The sequence below is a fragment of the Amborella trichopoda genome, chromosome 8, assembly GCF_054954075.1.
Source record: "Amborella trichopoda isolate Santa Cruz 75 chromosome 8, AtrichopodaSantaCruz75HAP2 v2.0, whole genome shotgun sequence".
NCBI lineage: Eukaryota > Viridiplantae > Streptophyta > Magnoliopsida > Amborellales > Amborellaceae > Amborella > Amborella trichopoda.
In genome coordinates this window covers 31,575,467-31,596,314 of record NC_142343.1, presented here as the reverse complement: position 1 = coordinate 31,596,314, position 20,848 = coordinate 31,575,467, and the positions used below count along the sequence as shown (strand labels likewise).

At 39.8% G+C, this 20,848-nt stretch overlaps 1 pseudogene across 1 annotated transcript; it reads right to left on the bottom strand.

Moving 5' to 3' along the window:
- Window positions 1–278: 278 nt before the first annotated feature.
- LOC105421573 (cell division cycle 20.2, cofactor of APC complex-like) lies at window positions 279–18,566 on the bottom strand (annotated as a pseudogene). The gene is made up of 7 exons (XR_016061454.1): window positions 18,333–18,566; window positions 6,221–6,490; window positions 5,886–6,160; window positions 5,110–5,678; window positions 3,183–5,004; window positions 849–1,022; window positions 279–682 (listed from the first exon to the last, which is right to left on the bottom strand). The product of XR_016061454.1 is annotated as a cell division cycle 20.2, cofactor of APC complex-like (transcript).
- Window positions 18,567–20,848: the final 2,282 nt, after the last annotated feature.

The following is a 20,848-nucleotide window of genomic DNA, read 5'->3' as shown; positions in this document are numbered from 1 at the left end:
AACTAAAGGCAACATAGCACTCCCCCACGAAAGCTTCTTAGTACCTCAAAATCAACCAGCCTGTTAACAAACTGTAGCTAGCAAAAGGTTCAAAACAATTAACCATCCACTGTTAAGAGTTTCACTTCCATTTTCATGCCCATAAAATTGCGTAATAGAAGGCACTAATCTGAACCAATGAAACATGTGGAGGAAAAGAAAACAGAGAACAAAAATATCAGAAGCCACATATTTGAATCTGGCTCCTCCTTGTCTGCTAAAATTATAATACACAAATCTCAAACAAAACTTGGTTCCCACTGTCGGGGCCATATTGCATTCATTGTCTTGATTAGAGCTCGATCATTACAAAGTCAGTTGGCATCCATTTTATTTTGGATTCCATGACGACCCCAAGTCTAGACAGAAACTATGCAAACTCCATGAAAAACCCAATTTGTTATGCAAAGCACAATGATACTTACCAGTCTAAACATGGCATCCACAAAACTCTCAGAGTGTACCAATTTCTAGAATGAGAAGAATGCAGTTTAGGATGCCAATTTACAGCCAAGTTATCACACGCCTCAAGCATAACGAGCAGCTGGGTTCATGTGATCTATTGGAACTAAAGGCAATATAGCAGTCTCCCAAGAAAGCATCTTAGTACTTCAAAATCAATCAACCTCTTAACAAGGGCAACCTGATAGCAATAACACCAATCATCCACTTGAATGTAAAAATAAAATGTATAAATTCACCTTAAAGAAAGACTTATCTGTTTAATATACGACATGAAAAGTTCATGACAGCATATGTATCTCCCTACTTGAATGAAAAAGGAATGTTATATAATGATAAGTGATAACCTTTGTCCATGAGCCATAATGCTACAATCTTATCCCAAAAAGAGCTAATCATGACTTTTGACCCACAGAGTTTCCCAGCCCACTTCTAATTGCACAAGAGTGCACAATGCTGTCCATTCTCCAATGCTTATCACAATTCCAGCACTAGATCAACAAGTGTCTGTCACCTAATTGCTACAAACAGCCCCAAGAAATATTTAACATGTGCACCATGGGTTCATTGTCCAACCATGTTAAAGAAAAACAAGGAAAACGTATCAAAACCAGTAAGCAACAAATGCAAAACGAGTAAGCAACAAATGTAACTTAAATGATTTACTATAAACCTATTCTGACTGTTACGAGGAAAGAATGACACATCTCTCTCTCTCTCTCTCTCTCACACATACACACACACACACACACACAGAGGTGACAACTAAACTTTGCAGGGCTAACTCTTCTAACATTAAGCAGATCGCTTTGATTTCTTGATGTGCTCTATCACCAGCCATAAACTCATTAACCACGTCATTCACTATGAAAACTAAACTCTGTGTCATCCTAATTTGCCGCTCTCTAAATACACATCGATTTTTAGAACAAACAACAAATCTGTTTAGTGACATCAAGATACGCAATGACTTCAACTACATATCATGTGATGATATGAACAACCACCAAATTGATGCAATTTCATATATAAGGAATGCTATCACAAAAGGAATAAGTGATTGCAACAAAGGAAATGCAATATGTTAAGAGAACGAGCTAATACAGTATTCTTCCATAGTTTAAATAGTCTTAATTTCACCAAGAAATTAAAAAAAATAAAAAAAGATAGGCTTAAATTACAAAACAGGTGCTGAAATCAATACTGGATGTAAGTTTAAAGCGCACCAAGATGGAACTTACATCCAGCAAATCCACTTTACACAGCATCAAGTGACCAAATTGGCTTCGAATTAAAATTTCTATACCACTGATCAAATACTGTACAAGGTTTTTATTTTAATGATCAATTACAATATCTGGTTTCATCAAAATTTAAAAAATCAGTCAGCTTAGTAAGGGACATACTTCTTAAACAAGTTTTATGCTGACTGCCCACCTCACACAACCCTCCTCCTCTCTCTGGGGTTGGGACCAGCACAACCGGGTTGGGACCAGCTATGGCGGAGTTCGTGGGTGTGTGCGCATGTTAGTATCTATATATATCTATGTCTATGCATAAATTAGTAAAAATTACCTTTTGAGTGCATTTACTCATTATAACTTTTGTTTTCTTTTCTAGTACTTGACATAAATGCCTGAGATGGTCGTTCAAGACATTCGATCTCCATTGCAGGGACATGTACTTAAGAGGAAAGCAAATCCTAGCCAGTAGCCCACGGAGTTACAACTAGATAAAACAATGGAAGTTCTCAGTATGGCGGTGAAGATGCAGATAGGAATGGTTCAAAAAAATTAGTTAATATGGAATATCAAAGAGAAACATAGCACCCGAATTGAGAGAGCCCTGCCCCATCCACCACCATGCCTGCACACATGGGACTTTAAGACAGGGCCTCCACTATATAGTTTTAAAGTAAAAATTTAACAAGAAACACATCAAATGAAGAACACCAACTTCAACACTTTCTCCTATGCAGAAAAATAGATTACAGCTTTTTTTTATGGACAATTGGACATGGATTGCAGTCTCCCATTTACAATAAGTAATTATTATTATCCTAGTTAACTTAGAATCCACATCGCCCTTAACGACTGAATCAATCCAACAAAGAAAAACCGCACCTCATTCTAGTCATCAATGCTTATTGAAAGAGGAAACCAAAAGTAGCAATCTATTAAAAATGAACAAACCGAGAAAATATTACTTCATACCATTTCAAGAATACAAGAAGCATGATTTCAACCTACTAAGGAGGAAAATAATTTTGCACCATGAAGATATAGATCTTTGTTGCAAATCAACTCATTATCTTTATTTGTTGCAATAATCAGTAACTTCAATAGAAAGAGCTATTAGCATCAAGACCTAAAAAAAATAGACACAGTGTTTCTTTCAAACATCTAAGGAAATTTGAAGATGATATACTGAAATATCCTTAAAAAAACAATAAATTAGTGTTGAGAAAAGGTGATTTATATCATGCTGTTTGTGCTCCATAACAAAATTGAAACAAACAAACAAACAAATAAATAAATAAAAACAAGTAGCAATAACCAACAGGTGTATTTATTTCTCCATGATATAGTACATTTAGAGAATTTAGAATAACCTAGTGTTACATCAATTTTCTTTTGCATAAAAAACACCTGAAAATATATCCTTGGCCATTTGCGTCTTACCTAATAGAAGAACAGCTCGTGTTTCAATTTACCAAACAAAAATCTACTCGCACTATCAACAATGTTCCTACAAGAGAAATCAATGGAATCAAGAGGAACCCAATATGGTAAAATGAATTGTACTAAAAGTTTAGGGGGAGAGATTGACAGCTCCAATCAATAAACAAGAGAGAGAGATATGAAGCTATGGAGTTTACATCGGAATGGGAAGAGAGAGAGATATGAAGCTATGGAGTTTACATCGGAATGGGAAGAGAGAGAGAGTAAAAACAACCTTTCAGCGGAGGATCAAGTACCCATTGCAAATATCTCTAAGTCAAATCTCAGGAAATCATCAGCAAAATGCCTCTTGAAAGCCGGATAAAAAAAATTACACCAGCCTAATTATATTGAATCCCACAAAATTTGTTACAAGCCTAGAAATCCCAAAGTAAAAATTGCATTGAACTTGAACCTAGTTTTGGGCAAAGAGGGGCACGCAGCTGTAGCAGAGCAGAGAAGGGGAGGAAAGGAAGGGATAAACAAAAGCTTTTCCTCTCGAGCGACTTTTTGAATGACAGAGGATGATGAGGGCTACCAATCTCCTCCCCCCACCGTCCCCCGGCTTTGGGCTGCAATTTGCACCCTTACACACCAAAAACTTTTCCAAAAATGAACAGAAATTTTAAATATTAAAAATCCAGTATTTATAAAAGTATAGTTAAAAAAGAAAATAACATGGTGCTTTTCCTAATACATTAGCATTTCTAGTGAAGAATAAGGAAAAAAAGAAAAAAAGGAAAACATGAAGTATATAAGAAGAGCTTCTTAATAATCTCATTTTCTCTCTCTATAATACATTAGCACATCTCAAAAATCGAACTTTCGGATGAGAGGATACATCGCTGTGTCTTCCTGTTCTTGATCATGTCAAATAAATCTTGTTACCATCCAAAAAAAACAAAAAACTCTTTATCTACTGCGACCTCCTCATACAGAACGCCAAGCATCCAATTTCACATTGAATTTTTAAGAGTGATAGAGGAGATAGATGGTGCTATTGACTGTATCTTTTTCTTTTATAGAAGTCTTCTTTCTCAGCAGACTCAATGACTGATCGGGGATCCAACCTTTGAAAGACCTCGCACAAGACAAAAATAAATAAAAATAAAGGTCAATAAATGTAAGAAAAACTAAGTAATATAAATAATGACAAAAACTAAAAGAATTTCTTTTCCAATAACCAACTGATTTCTTGGATCTCTTTCACACTTGCCGTCCTTCTCGTCGACTTCCTTTCCATGAATCTAAGCCTCACAACAGAGAAGAAAAAAAGTCAGTAAAAATCAATGATAATAACAGACAAAGTTTCTTCAAAAAATAAAAGCACCTTTGCTAAATAGGAGAATATCATATGCCACAAAACCAAATAATTAAGAAAAACCAAATATAAATAAGAATAGTAAAAGAATAAAGTGACAAATAAACAACTAGATAAAACATAGTTTATTCATACAATTGCTAATTCGTCTTAGAGCAGGACATAAGAATCTAATTAGACAGGCACAAATTACAAAAGAGGGAAGTGTAAATTTGTATACCTCTTTTCTCTCCCATCAGTCTGACATGGAAAGAATGAGTAGAGACCTCTCTCTCTCTCATAGATATTAGTTGTCTTCTACCTCTCTCTCTCTCTCTCATCTAATACAATTGATATTTTCGAATAGGCCAGAGGAGGCCTTAGCCACAGGCTTACTGGTGAGGAGTTTTGAAGTTCCAAAAACTTGCTAAATCTCATTTCCTCATCAACTCCAGCTGAGGCCACCGCACGGCCATCTGGGCTATGCATCAAAACCAACAAATAAACATACAACTTTTATCAGAAACCAAAAAAACAAAAAAAAAAGAAGCCCACCAATTGTCAAAACTGGAAATCCAAATCCTGTTCCTGGGCCGTGAATAGAACTCTAGAAGTATGCCCCTTAAGCTCAGCTAACTTCACCATTGATGGATACTCCCACAATTTCAACTGGTTCTGAGTAAATCCATGAGAGCTCAACAACTCTTTTTCATTCTTACTCCAAACAATGAACACACTTGATACCCCGTATCCACTGACTTTAAGCAAGCCCCAGTATGTGTATTCCAAAAGTTGATAGACCTATCAGCCCCCCCTCCACCTGAAGCCAACAAGTTGCTCTGAAATGGACACCAAGCCAAGGACTTCGCTGCCGCTAAATGATCCTCTATCTTATGCAGCGGTGAATTGCTAGAATTAGCTAAACATAGATCCCAAATATGGAGGTTATTGTTGTTTCCACCGCTTGCTAGTTGGTTGCCCGAGTGAGACCATTTGAGGCCACAAACTTCTTGTCGGTGGCCTCGGTAAGTTTCCAGGTGAGAGTTTTGACTCTCATATCATGGTTGATAATGAGGCCATCAGTACCACCAGTTGTGAGGATACGAGAATTCCATGCAAGAGAGGGGATTCGGCCTCGGTGACCACTTCTTAAAGTTTTTATCCGTAGGAAAACAACATGAAGTTTTTTTAGTTTTAACAGTTCAGTTGAATGATTGAGATGGTTGCCTCAAGTAAGGAACCATCTTGTGGGCTCAATTGCTTGATGACTAAAACAATAATAAAAATAAATGCAGAAATTCCACCAAAACTAGAGAGAGAGAGAGAGAGAGAGAGGGGGTACGGGGGGAGCAACACCTATAACACGAATCTTTTTAGTCCAATTTATGCCCCAGAGTTGGACTTCAGAATTTTCCAATCCAACAGCTATATGGTCCCCATCATGATCCCAATTGATAGAAGTAACAAGGCCATTGTCTTCATTGATGGTTGTTAGCTTAGAATAACATCTTTTTGATGGGATGCATAGATAAATTGTGTCCCGGAGGGCAATGGCCAAGATATTGGTATAGCTCCAATCCAATAGATTCAAATAATAATCATTCAACAAGCCTGACACCCTAGTGATGCCCATAGCTGACTGCAAAGGTAAAAAAAGAATAACATTGAGAATTTGAGAGAGAGAGAGAGAGAGTCGAACCAGAGAAATATGTCCTCGAGGCTTGGTTGATTTCACTTGATGCTTATCTGAGAAAACTTCCTCACATACACTCTCAGCTGGGGATAGGGGCCTGCTCTTAAAAGTGAGGATTCTCGTTCTATTTTGGAAAACAATATCGGTGTGAGCCTTCTTCACTGGTGAGTCAGCAACGACATTCTCTTTATTCGAATTCCTTTGGCTCGAATCCGTGAGCATATATCGAGCAACATCAAGGTCCATTGCTCCTCTATAAGGTATGAATCTGTCATACTGTTTTATAAAAAGTGAAATTAAGTAAGACATGATAGACAACATGGAATTGGCATTTGAAAATAGATTGAAATAAAAAAATATTACTCAGGAACTAAAGAAACAAGTGGGTTTTCTTTAGGTTCTAAGTTCACGATTAATAGAAAAGAGGAAACTAGATTTACTGATTTCAAAATAATAATAAAATTAAGGGATACTACTAGCAAGGAAAGTCCGAAAAAAGCGTAAACATGATTTCTGTTCCCAAAAGAATGCTAAAAGTACCAAAAAAAAAAATGGAGATAAGGACCTCTTACTTCTTCTTCTTTCTTTATTTTATTTCCAGACCTTTACTCACCCGAATATTTTTTTATTTTTTAAGGGTGTGGGGGGGTGTGGCAGGAAGAGAGGCTAGAGGTAAAGTAGAAAGAGCAGTTAAGAAGAGAAGAAAAAAAGAAATAGGAATGGATGGAGAGAGAAAAAAGGAAAGAAGAAAAAAGGAAAATGAGAGAGGATTTAGGTGGGGGAGAGAAGAAAAATAATAAGAGGTTTGGGATCTAGCAACACCAAGTGAGGCCCGTTCCTTTGCTAGCCAATCAGCCTCTGCGTTTGCCTCTCTAAGAATGGGCTTGAAAGAGACCTATGTATGTGAGCTGCACTGAAAGAAATATGCTAAAAAATTGGAATGAACCTCCAAGGAGGCTGCTTATGTTTGGTAACCTAAAAAACCGTGTTTGTTGAGTCAGACTCAACGATAAGCCCTTGATATGTTGTAGCCAACTGACCCACCTTTTTGAGACCTGTTAAGAGGGCCGAAGCCTCTGCATATGTGGAATCTTGGAAACCAATATATTATGAGAAGGTCCATATGACAAGAGTTTGCGTCCGTTAGTAAACCTCCAGTTCCCGAGGGGTCAGGGCTTCCTTGTGAGGACCCATCTACATTCAACTTAAGAAAACCTGGGGCAGAGGGGTGCCAGTTAGGTCTGGGTCTGTGTGTTTGGGCTGAAAGCTAAAGCAGGCTATCTCAATAGTTCAGGAAATGGGAAATAGGCAAGTTGGCAAACGAGGGGAATGCTTTGGCCCATAAGGAAATGAGGGAAGTGATAGAATCAAAGATCGAGAGGATGCTATTTTGGGTGCCTCTAAAGGTCTTACAATTTCTTTCAAGGCATAGACTCCAAAGCAGAGCTGGTACTGCTAATTTAAAGAGATTTTTTCCAATCTTGGAAAAAGGTGGAGAAAAGAAAGAATAAAGAGACTAGTCAAGGTCTGTGGGGTGATCCATTGAAGACCAAAGAGAGTGAGGAGTGAAGACCAGAGGGTTAAGGAGACTTCACAGCGTATAAAGAGGTGAGGGATTGACACCTCCTCTTGGAGGCAAAGAATGCACCTGTTGGGGAAGGGGAATCTTATTTTTTGAAGTTGGTCTAACATTAGAGTTTTGCTTGGAGAAGGACCCAAATAAAGGCCTGAACTTTGTGCGGTATGGTAGGGACCAGGTTTGGTTACGCAAAGACTTGGGGATCTGGTTAGAGAGGGGAGAAGAATATAATGAAGAGACTGAGAATAGTGTTTCAAAAAGCGCTAGGTGGTACCTAGGCGGTCGGGGCTGTCAAGGCCGCCCAGCGCCTAGGCTGGCACCCACAACCTAAGCGGCTCAGTAGAATTTTTTTTTTTTTGGATTTTTCTCTCTCTAAAATAAGCTCTAATAGGTTTTAAGTTTCAAATGAACCTAAAACCCACAATTTTGCACATTTAGTATAAAACAAATGACCAAAAAATACCCTCAACCAGGGGCATTTCCACCCTCGGGCGGGGCGTAGTCCCTAGGCGACCGGCTGCCCGAGAGGCCACCTAGGCGGGTTCCTGGGCACCTAGGTGGGCGCCCAGGGATATACACTTTTTTTGGGTGCCTAGGCTTGGGTGATGTGCCCAGGCCCCCAGAACTGCCTAAGCGGCCGCCCAGGCTCTGGGAAGTCCGCTTTTTGAAGCAATGATTGAGAAGGAGCCCGATGGGGAAGGTGACCAGAGTAAAGAATCTGGTTGAAGAAGAGGGCTGAAAAAGGAATGTAAGACCAGAAGAAGAGATGTGAAAGAATTAGATTTTTGGTCAGTAAGATGATGCCTAAAAATGGGTGTCCAAATCAAGTTATCACTTGAGAATGTGGCATAATCAGAAACCAGAGGGAGGGGAAGGTTATGGAAAGCAGAGTGTGACCTATCCAAAGATCAGTCCATAATTTAATTATGAGACCATTTCCAAGTAGAAATCTGATTCAATTAGGCAAAGGCATTCCGGTGGAGGATATGCACTTCCATGCCCCCAGAAGATTTGTGTGGAAGTGATCTAGGAACTAATCTCCATTATTCATTCCGTATTTTGCAAGAATAACTTGTTTCCAAAGTAGGGGGTGAGGGGAGGAGAATTGCCACCACCTTTTCCCAAGTAGGGCAAGGTTCATGGTTCTAAGGTTTTTAATTCCTAGACCTCCAAATTTTCAAGGAGCAGACCAAATCCCATGCTACCATGTGAATTTTCCTAGTGTCGTCTACACCAAACCACAGAAAATCTCATCAATTTTTCCAAGTGTCAGATAACCGAGATGGGCATTTTATAGAGAAACATGGAGAAGGTAGGGATGCTAGCTAGGGTGGCTTTGATAAGGGTAATTATTCCCTCAAATGAAAGGAAGCGACCTTTCCAAGAGGCAAATTTCCAGGTGAATCTCTCAATGAGGTTATACCAAAGATTTTTCTTAAGTTTGCCTTCGTGGGGAGAATTAAGTATAAAGAGGGAATGGATTCAGAGGCACAACCTAGACTTTGGGCTAGGCTAATCAGTTCTGCATTATCAAGTAGGATGCCAAGCATTTTATTCTTTGCTGGATTGACTTTCATCCCTATGAGTAGTTCAAATGTTCTCAAGAACCTCCAAAGGCAGTTGACTTGGGTAGGGTTGGCCTCATAGAAGATTAGTGTATCATCTGCATAGAGAAGATGGGATACTGTAGGGCCAGAGGGAGATGTTTGGAAATCAAGCAGAGAGCCATTATCATAGAGTTTTGTTAAGGTTTGGGTGAAGAGTTCCCCAATAAAGGTGAAGAGGAAAGGTGACAACGTATCCCCCTGCCTGAGCCCTCTTTGGGCCTGGAAAAGACCTTCAGGTGAACCGTTAATGAGTATGGAAAAGGTGGGTTAGAGATGTATGTTGAGATCCATTTTCTCTAGAGGGGACCAAACCCCATAGGAGCTTGAATGGACTCAAGGAGCTATTAGTCCACCATGTCATAGGGCTTTTCCCAATCCAACTTTATAATGAGACCTTTACGACTTGTTAGAGATTTGGTGTGGATGGCCTCGTGTGCAGTTAGGGCTCCCATCAAGGATTTGTCTGTTGGCTACAAAAGCAGACTCTGTTGAGGAAATGACTTTGAAAATAACCTCTTGGAGCCTAGAAGCTAAGACCTTAGCCAAGACCTCATAGGAGGAGTTAAGGGGACTAATTGGATGGAAATCTGTCATCCTATGTGCTCCCTCAATTTTGGGGATCAAGGCTAGAAAGGTGCAATTGAGTGCAAAGCTGAGCCTGCCTCTAATGAAAAATTCTTCAAAAAAAGCTAAGAGGTCTGGAAATGTCACACCCCAAGAATTTACAATACTGTTATTCCTGAGATGTGACAGACAAAACATATATACATCTATTGATAGGACAAATTTACAGTGGCGAGGTCTTACAAAGTAAATAAAGAAAGCTAGCACAACAACAGTATCTTCCAAGGTTGATCTTGACTAGCACTCAAAATGAATCCGCAGTTATCCTGAAAAAATGTTTACCATAGTTTGATGAGTTTGGCTACTCAGTAAGTGATCATCATAATCCTAAAAATAATCATGGTTGAAAGATATCAATATTTTCAAAAAGAAGATCTATTGACAGAAATGCATCAACAGTTTCACTTTCAATAAATGCATAATTAAGTATAATCCGAATAATTGAAATGCACATAACACTTTAACGACAGTGCATAATTCAAAGGATTTCACAAAATACCCTACTGGCGTCCCAAGTAGGTCACCTATATACCCCATCAGCGTCCTGATGGGTCTACTTAATCCCTATCGGCTTCCCAGATAGGTCCACTTAATCCCTGCAGGTCCACTTATATCTCACTGGCGTACCGGATGAGTCCACTTAATCCCTACCGGCGTCCCGGGTAGGTCCACTTATACCTCACCAGCGAACTGGATGAGTCCACTTGCATACTTAAATTATTTCTAAATCTCTTTAAACATTCAAAAGCAGCAAATATCATGTACTCAATATATCACTGAAATCATTAATATGAATCTCACTGACACCATTAATAACAGTCACTTTCAATAACATTTCAACCAATCAAATATTTTGGGCTCAAATTTAGAAAGGTAACAGTTCATAAAGACATTCTAGCATAATTGTCAATTTAATATGTATAGAAAAACTCTTATAGAAATTCAAGTATACGGAATTATCACAATTTATGGGATATCAATTCACAAATAAACATTTCACAACAATGCTATAATCATTTACAAAAATATCAATTTTTAAATAATAAGGCAGTCATTTGCACATGAATTTTACAATATCTAAATATTCAAAAACAGTAGAAAGAATTCTCACAATTTTACTGACAGCAGAAATATCACATTTATTTTTAATAATTTTACAGTATCTAAAATTTTCTAACAATAGACAAGAAAAATAAATAAATTTATTTCTAATAATTTACAGCATTTAAAATTTCTAACATAGATAAAATATCACAATTTTATTAAAAAGATTATTTTTCAAATTAATGAGGTCGCTTGCGCATAAAATTTATCTCACCTCAAATTCATAATAATAAGCATAAGTAATTATTTCATTTCATTTTTAAAAAGAACAGATTATTTTTCAAGATAATGAAGTCACTTACACACAAAACTTATAAAATAAAGATCCTGGACGGAAATATCACTATTTATTAAAAACATACTATTTTTCAGAAAGACAATGTCACTTACATTAATTCTGAAATTGGGTGAGCATCAGTTTTGGATGTGGGCTTATCATATGCGTCATCGTAGTCTCGTGTGTATATGGTTCATAGGCCATGGTTAGAGAGAGAGGTTTACAGAGAGTAGAGATAGAGAAGGTTTTGAGATGAAGGTTGATGAGAGAAAAAGAAAAGCCTCTTGACTTACAAATGCAGAGAGAGAGAAAAAGAAAGACCTGATGTTTTAAGAGAAAGAGAGAGAAAGAGGTGTATAAAAAAGATACACCTCAATGCAAGGTGTCGTTTAAAGGAGTGTGATTATAAACCTTTAAGGTGGTGGACCTAAGGACCACCCAAGTAAAATTGAACCCTCAAATATATTAACAATAATATCTTTTATTTATTGTTAATATAAAAGCTACAATATCCTAACGGTATATTAGTATTATTATTATTATTATCATTACTAATATATACTTATTATTTTATTTATTTATTCATTTATTTTTATTTTTATTTTTGTATTTATTTCTGTTAACACCATTAATATTATTATTATATATGTATATATATATATATTTTGAAAGTTTAGGATTGTTACAGGAAATGTGGTGTCTCATAACGATTGGAAGATAGCAACGGAGAAGTCATATGGACCTGGAGCCTTATATTTAGGGAGATCAAAAGCTGCTTTCCTGATTTCCTCTTAGGAGAAGGGCCATTCGAGACTAGCAGAGTCAGTAAGGGGGAGTGTTAGGAGGTTAAATCAGTTGGGGGGCTTTCTTCGTGATTTAAGAGGGCGCCCATGCGAGCCAGGCTGAGTAAGTCTTGAACCCACCTTCAATTCCGCTCTCATCGGTTGGTATACCTGCCCTTGTTCTCGAGCAAGGTTTTGAGAGAGCGATCTCAAATACCGGGTTCACCAAAAACCTGAGATACGTGCCGCTAGATCATCTAGATCCAAAAGGCGAGATCGAGGCACCTAACCAGCTTGGTGACTCCATTGGGGACTTAATACCCCTTAGTCGGTTTGCTCTTCTTTGACCAATATCCACTTACTTTCTGTATTTATCGCTATGGAATCTGGGTTGTTCAACCCATTCATCAAAGTCGGGGACTTCCTTATCCCCACACTTGTGGCTGCTTCAGGGAAGCGAGCCTGTCAATCCTCTATCCCCACTCTTGTTCTGAGTCAGGACTCATGGTCCAGCTCCCAGGTTCTCACGTGGATCGATGCGAGAGGGAACTTAAATGTCCCTGCCTTCCCACTTTCTCTCTCTGGTGGACTCTCCACCAAGGCCCCTTGCATGGGTAGCACATCTGCTGCCGTGCACCCTGCTACTGGCAAATCTACTGCCAGTCATATTGCTGAGGTACGCCGAAAGGCTATCCTGTCCATTCCTGCGAAAGGCCAGCAAGTTGCCGTCGCTCTTGAGGTTCGCCGCTAGGCAACCCCCCGTTCCTTTCACCTCTCCGAACCTCCAGACCTAGAGGCTCGGCATACCGAGGTAGAGACCCTGTGGCCTCCACCCCTTGCACACACCTAAGGGCTCGTGGTCCATCTACTTGAGCCACACCTCGGGGCAATCCTCATGTTGCCATGAGCTCACATTCAGGGCTAGGCCTTCTTGAGCCGAACCCTACATGTGCCATGCATTCGCTTCCCGCAACTCGGGGCAATGCTAGCTCTACGCTACCTCGAGCACATGAGGGTCGACCACTCCGTCTTCCCTCCCAGCACACACAGCTTCGGCCTCGTCCCTCGCAAACACAAGCTCGTGGGTCTCGACCTTTCCAGGTCAAACCCATTGATCGAGCCCAGGTTGACCCCCAAGTCACCCGTATGCCTAATCCCAAAGGTGCACACGCACCATCTTTGCAGGTCCCTCTCGGATCCAAACTCAAGCGGAGTCATGAACCAGCTCCCCTGCCGCTCTTCCAATGAAAGGCAAGCATCTCAAGCCCTGATACACAAAGATCTTCCCTAAGAGTACCATCTTGAGCCAGCCTCAGGTCAGCCGTATACTCGAGCCCCACAAAGGAATTCGGGGCAATGGCCTGATGACAGGAAGAGGCCTCAAGCCTCCAAAGAAGAAACCCATCTTGTCTGCTATCTTGGGACCCCATTCTCTACTCCAATTGATAGACACGACCTTTGCATGTTCAAAGAAGGCGGGGAAGTCCAGGTCTCAGGCTTGGTTCTGGAATGGTCCACAGTCGCTTTAGGATTAAGCAGAAAAGAGGCCTACAGATCTTGACCAGGAAAGCCTCTAAGAAAGTTGAGGTCACTCTTGGCGATCTCTTGCCTCGTAATCCCTTTTTCCCTCTCAAAACTCCAGAACCTGAGTAGGTATAAGAACATTGCTCGGTCATCACTGCTCAGAAGTTCCAAGACTGTCGAGAATTGGTCCTCACAAGATCGGCATACAAGGCTCAAGTTCAGTCAGTGCAGGCTACTCCAGACTGACTTGCCACATACAACTCGCCAACCTCGGCAGTCCACTACGCCACCCTCTGACCCTCTAGAAGAGACTGTCAGTGTCATGGTGATCAATGACCCGGACGATGCTCAGGAGGAGCGGATGAACAAGTATAAGGAAATGATGCAAGCCATCCTTGGAAAAATGGAACACCTATTCTTCGATCGATTCCCCAACTGGGTTAGACACTCCATTTTAAATCTACTAAATTTTATAGTTTTCTGAACCCTTAGGACCACATTATCTTAGTAGACCCAATTTAATTACCCCAAAACTACCCCAATCCTTTCCCAATTTTAAGTAGAGCTTAAGAGCTTTCCAATGGTCCAAGAATCGCCTGTGAGACCCAGCTGTCGGGCTGCGGGCCCAGACTGTAACAGGTCTGACAGGCCCAAACGCGGGCTGATGATGCAATCAATGCATTTGATGATGCAGTAAATATGTTTTTTTTAATTATATAAGGTTAAAACTTCAAGATATATCCAAAAACTTCCAAAAAAACTCTTAAAAATTTAGGAAAAGTCACTAATTGAATTTTATAAATATGCTCTCTCCCTAACCCAAAAAGAGAGAGAAAAAGAGACCAAAAAACCTTAGAAATTCTCGAAATTAGAAAAATTACCCAAAAATACCAAAAATAGGAAAAACCCTTAGAAAATTCCTAAAAATTTAGGAAAACTCCCCCAAAAATCCCAAAGAATTAGAGAAAATTTCCTAATTCATATTCAACCTTTGGAGATCACAAAACCTTTAGAAAACTAAGGAAATTCTCCTCTTGACCCCAGAAAGACCGACAGTTTTAGAAAATCTCTAGATTGAAAACCTTAAAGAAGAGAGAAACCCTAGTTTCCTGAAGTCTTAACCCCCATGACTAAAAAAACCTAAACCTAGGTCACAAAAACCCTAGATCAAAACTAGAATTAGGGCACAATAATCCTAGATCTAACCCTTTACATCAGAGATCTACTGGTCAACATTCGAATTAGAGAGGCAAAGAGGATTGGTTTTGATATGGCGAGCACTCGAAGGCTCGGGAATCCCGGGCCATCTGGCCCAATTTAGTATTATTTATTCCTCTCTCTTTCTTCTTCTTTCCACTATTTTGCTTCTTTTATTTATTTTTGATCTGTTAACTTTGCTTAAAAATCGTATTTTAATGCTCTGGATCATGCTGGCTCTGCCACAGATCTGAGAGTAGATATTCTCATTTTCGAGCAAATCTGGCCCCAGATCGGAATTTGATCTGTACCACTTTCTCTACCACTTTCTTTCGGATGTTGTCCAGTGGATCTCTGGTATAGAAGGGTTAAATCTAGGGTTGTTGTACCTTAAGTCTAGTTTTGATCTAGGGTTGTTGTGCCTTAGGTCTAGGTTTTCTCATGCTTGGGGGTTAGGGTCTCAAGAGGTTTCTGTCTTTTTGAAGCTCGAATGTTTCAATCTCTCTGTGTTTCTCTTGGCTCTGGAGAAGAATTTCCTTAGTTTTATAAGGGTTTTGTGATCTTCAGATGTTGAATATGAATTCTGAGATTTTCTCTAATTGTTTTGGTTTTTTTGGGATTTTTTCTAAAATTTTTAAGAATTTTCTAAGGGTTTTCCCTATTTTTGGTATTTTTGGATAAATTTCCTAATTTTGAAAATTTTTAAGTTTTTTTGGCCTCTTTTTCTCTCTCTTTTTGGGTTAGGGAGATGGGGTATTTATAAGATTCAATTAGTGATTTTTCCTAAATTTTTTGGAGGCTTTTTGGAATTTTTGGATTTATCTTAAAGTTTTAGCTTTATCTAATTAAAGAAAACGTGTTTATTGCATCATCATATACATTGACTGCAACATCAGCCCACGATTGGGCCTATCAGGCCTGTTAACGCCTCGACAGTTGGGTCTCATAGGGACTAAATTGTCATTTGTTATATATTTTTTATCCATAGGTTCGATTCAGGCGATTCTTGGACCGTTGGAAAGCTCTTGGGGTCTACTTCAAATTGGATAGGATTTGGTTAGTTTTGGGGTAATTAAATTGGGTCTACTTGGATAATGTGGTCCTAAGGGTTCAGAAAACCATAGAATTTGTTAGATTTAAAATGGGGTATCTACAGTTGCCCCTCTTTGACACTCTCTACCCTTCAAGGGACAGGTGAGTGACAAAGAAGTAGACACTTTGGCAGTCCCTGTCCTTCGAGGGACAGGTGAACGTCAAAGAGCAGACATATTAAAATTTTCCTTGAGGTCACGTGGTCAGGGGGCACACCAACTATCCCTCCAAGTTATTGCGCTCACAAAGCTCACCCATCTAGGGTATTTTTCCTCCTAGGGTTTTCGGCGTGAAATGTCAGTGAGTTACACAAGCTTACTCGAGTTGGATTTTCTAGTCATTCCATTTAACTTCAAGGGTTTTTGTAGTTTGAATTTATAACCCTAGTATTTTCTTTGATCTCCTTAAGGTTTCCTAAGGCTGTCTATAGGAAAAGGCTTTCTATAGAAAGAGACTTGTCTGACCGAATCCGAAGTAAGAGACGAGGCAGTAACGCGATAATCACGGCTATGTGGTAATCATCATATACGGCTGTCCAAGCTCCTTCGTTTTTTTTAAGACCTTTTTTTTAGAATTTTTGAAAGTAGGGGGAGATTTGAAATAGAACCCGGAGCAAGGATAGGTTATGATTAAAGTTTTTGGAAAACACAAGATATATCTTGAAAATTTTGAAAAGAGAAAGATATTTTGAAAAACAATGTTGATTAACAGTTTTAACTCCTGCAACCATAGAGTCGTCTAAGAATTTTAGCGTCATGCAGTGATAGACCATACACTCTACCATTTTACGTCAATACGGGGATAGACGGAATCCAACGAACATGGTAGTTAGGCCTTGAATACACCCGACCTTTTACGTCATACGGTGCTAGACGGTACCTGCATCGGCTCTTTTACGTCGTACGCGTTTGACCTTTTTTCATTGAACATGATGGTTGTGCTCAGGATACATCCGACCTTTCACGTCATACGGGGATAGATGGTGCCTGCATCGTCTCTTTTACGTCGCACAAGTTTGATGTTTTTCCATCGAACTGGGTGGTTGTGCTTGGATACACCCGACCTTTCATGTCATACGGGGATAGACGGTACCAACCTCGGCTCTTTTATGTCACATGAGTTTGACGTTTTTTCATTGAAACAAGGTGGTTTTGCCTTAGATACACCCAACCTTTCACGTCATACGAGAATAGACGGTACCTGTCTCGGCTCTTTTACGTCGCACAAGTATGAAGTTTTTCCATTAAACAGGGTGGTTGTGCCCTAAATACATCCAACCTTTCACGTCATACAGGGATAAACGGTACCTGTCTCAGCTCTTTTACGTCGCACGAGTTTGACATTTTTCGGTTGAACAGGTTGGTTGTGCCCTGGATACACCCGACCTTTCACATCATACAGGTGTAGACGATATCTGCCTCGGCTCTTTTACGTCACACGAGTTTGACATCTTTTCTGTCTTGACTCTTTAATGTCGCACAAGTTTGACATTTTTCCTATCTCTGCTCTTTTACGTAGCACGAGTTTGATGCTTTTTTGAATTGGACTTCGAGACATGATACGCACACACGGGGATGAGCTTGCCTCATTTCGCTTTAGGGGATCCAGTCGAGAGAAAAACGCTCCCAGACTAGCCAATATCGTCATTGGCGAGGTTCACCCATCTGTGAAATGTGGTAGTTGGTAGATCGCTTCGGGGTCCCTTTCGGGTGTTCAGCTCAATGGCCTTTTTTCCAATGCTTGGGTTCCTCTCAGATTTTCAGCCCAGTGGATATTTTTTTTTTTTTGAAGAAGAAAACAATGACAAAGGAAGAGGGGGAGGAAGAAGAAGAGTCAAAAGGTGTTCCCCTTTTTTTTTTTAGCAACGCATCTTAAGATTATATAAGAATTCGATCATCTTTCCCACCTCTAAGTGGCAGGGAGGTTCAAATATCGGTCTTCCTCTGATTTCCCTTAACCCAGGTTGGCATCCAAAATCTCTTTAAAAATGGTTGATGAGTCTCTGTTGAAATTTTCATTGAAACTACTCCACTTGAACCTTGATTTTGGGACTACAAAATCACTCTCAGTTTCCTAATCCCTTAGTATTCTGTATGGACGGATAGGCTCATCAGGGTTTTCCCGTTAATGAAGAAATTTATCTTACACATTAAGCGTTAATGCCTTTCGAAATATGCGGCATGAATGCCTCATTTGGTTATTTGAAAGGGGTGAGTGATCACCCAACTACTTTTCGATAATCTTTTTCATTTAAAATTTTGAATTGCTATTCGAAGGTTAACTCTGTAGTAAGCTCCTGCTCAGTGCTCGAGCTTAGGTGAGACTCTCGTACCAGAAGAGTGATTAAGTTGGTATCAGATGGCCTTAATGCATGTTGAGAGTCAATGAAGACGAGTTCAATTTCATTAGTTGCCTTTATTGTATCCTCTTCATGAGAGGAGTTTGCCCGTATTGAATAGTTTGATGGGGTTGCCCCTGCAGGGCTTTCTGTTCCATTGGGAACTTTTTCTTCACATAATGAATTCTCTTGATATAGTGGTGCTTCGGTTATCAGAGTTGTGCACATGTCGTTAATGACTTTCAGAGAGCCTACCTCTTGAGGAGGTAACATGGTCAGATTTTTAATATCCAATTCTTGATCCTAGATTGGTGGATCAATCAAGAAATCTTGTGAAGGTGGTCCAGGTGTGCCCCTTAGAATTTCTAAAGGTTCGAGCTCTACTAACTCTAGTGAAGATGCCAAATTTTTTGGAATAGTCAAATTTGGGCTCTTTGCTTCTCCATCATCTATAACTGGGTTCACCTCAAGAGGTGACTTGGTTAAATCTCCTAAGCTTGGCTCCTCATCCCTTATAGGTGGCTTGGTGAATAAGTCTAGAGAAGGTGACCCAAGTGAACTCTTTATAATTTCCAAAGGTTCGACTTCTTTTGATAGTTGAGGTGTTGGCCCCTTCTTTGGAAGGGCAATGAGAGATTTTGGGGTGTTGACCCCTTGTTTCGAAGATGATCCCTTCTCGTTGATATGGATCATATCAATTTCTAACATGTCGTCCTCATCATATTGATCCCTCTTAGGTGGGTCATCAAGGTTGTCAGGTGAAGGGCTTTCTTTTAGCACTTGCTTATTTGCCCCCTCATGAGTTATTGTCCCAGAATTAAGATTTTTCTTGTCGTCATGGGCTTGGGAATCGATAGTTTCAAAACCTTGGTTGAGCTTATGCTCGAGTTCATATTGATCTTGCGAGTTTGATTCGTTGCCACACACGTGTGAACCCTTTATTGTATTAACTTGGAAGTATGTGTTGAAGGGTTCATATGCCCTAGTGCGGCTCTCGATGATGGGGATTTCTTGTGCCACTTTTGGGAGTGTATATTGGAGTGGAATTCCATATGCGATACCCCTTTCTTTTCCCCTTTCTTCGGTTGTGGCTAAGATCATCGTCGCTGCTTTGATCTTTAGTTATTAAATCTTCGGTGAGGTTATGCTCGTTTTTTTCTTCATCTACTAGGCTTTCCAATTGATTTTTTCTTGTACTCCAAGTCCTTTGTGGATGGTCTTCGGGTTTGGGCACAACTTGTGATTCTCCTGAGTTAATCAGGTTGACATCATATTTGTTTGTCGAAGCATCTAGAGTTTCGGGTATTTCTATATCATCTGCCTCTTTCTTTCTGACACTTATCGTACCATTACCAATGAGGTCCAAAACTCTATGTCTGAAAGCCCGACATTTCTCAGTGTTATGGGCATAATTTTGATGTCAATCGCACCATTGTGATGTATCGCCTCCATGAAAAGGAGGAATCTTGGCTTCTGTCGGAAATTTTATGAGTTTTTCCTTAAGCAACTTCTTCATGACATCGGTCATAGGCTCATTAATGGGAGTGAATTCCCTTCGTGTAGAAGTCTGCATTCTCCATGTGGTGGAATGAATTTTAGTCCTTCACTGTGAATGGTTTGCAGAAGGATTGTTTATCTTGATAATGTTCACTTCTCCTTCTTGAGAGGGTTTTTCGGTTGCGGCCTTATCTTCCTTGGCTCGCTCATACTGCGATATTCTTTCAAGAATAACATTAAATGAGTAAGGGACTGTCCCCATACTGAAGAACGTGACATATTCTGGAGTCATGTTCTCTAATGTCAGACTTACCTTGGCGGCTTCAGGGAGTGGAGTTTCAATAACCCGCATAGCTAAATCTGGTTGTAAATAGGGAAGGAGACTCACCTGACTTCTGTTTGGTGAAAGTTAACTCGCCAAGGGTGATGGGTCTTGGTCTCCCTCCGTTATAGCGGGAGGAAAATTGCCTGAATATTTCGTCAGGAATTGCTTGTGGGTTATCCTTCACGAATCTTCAGTGTCACATCAAGGGTTCTTTTGATATGCTGTACGAGAACATGACCTTAAGTTGGTCGGTTCGGTCTTGCAGTGTGTGGACTATCAATAAGTAGGTGTTAATGTGTGCCTCAGGATCCTCTTTCCCTGGAAATTTGTTTTTGAACTGTGGCATCACAAATCCTACTAGTAGATCTTTTAGGTATCCTAGAATTTCTTGTACATAAGATTTAGGAGTTGAGAAATCCCATATTCGAATTTTCTTTGAAGATTCTTGAAGGTGTTTCATATGAGCCAATTGAGTCGTCATTATAGCCGTGAGCTGGCTTGAGTTTACAGTCCGTTGAACCTAACTTTGTGGTATGTGGCTCGTATAAACTGGTTGTTGGGCACATGTAGCGGGTTGCCTGAGATTGAACTTGAAGTGCTGATTGTCGGCTTGTAGACTCACCCATTACTCGGAGGTTGCACAACTTAGCCATGCAAGGAGGCTTGCGGGATCGGATCACCACTTAAC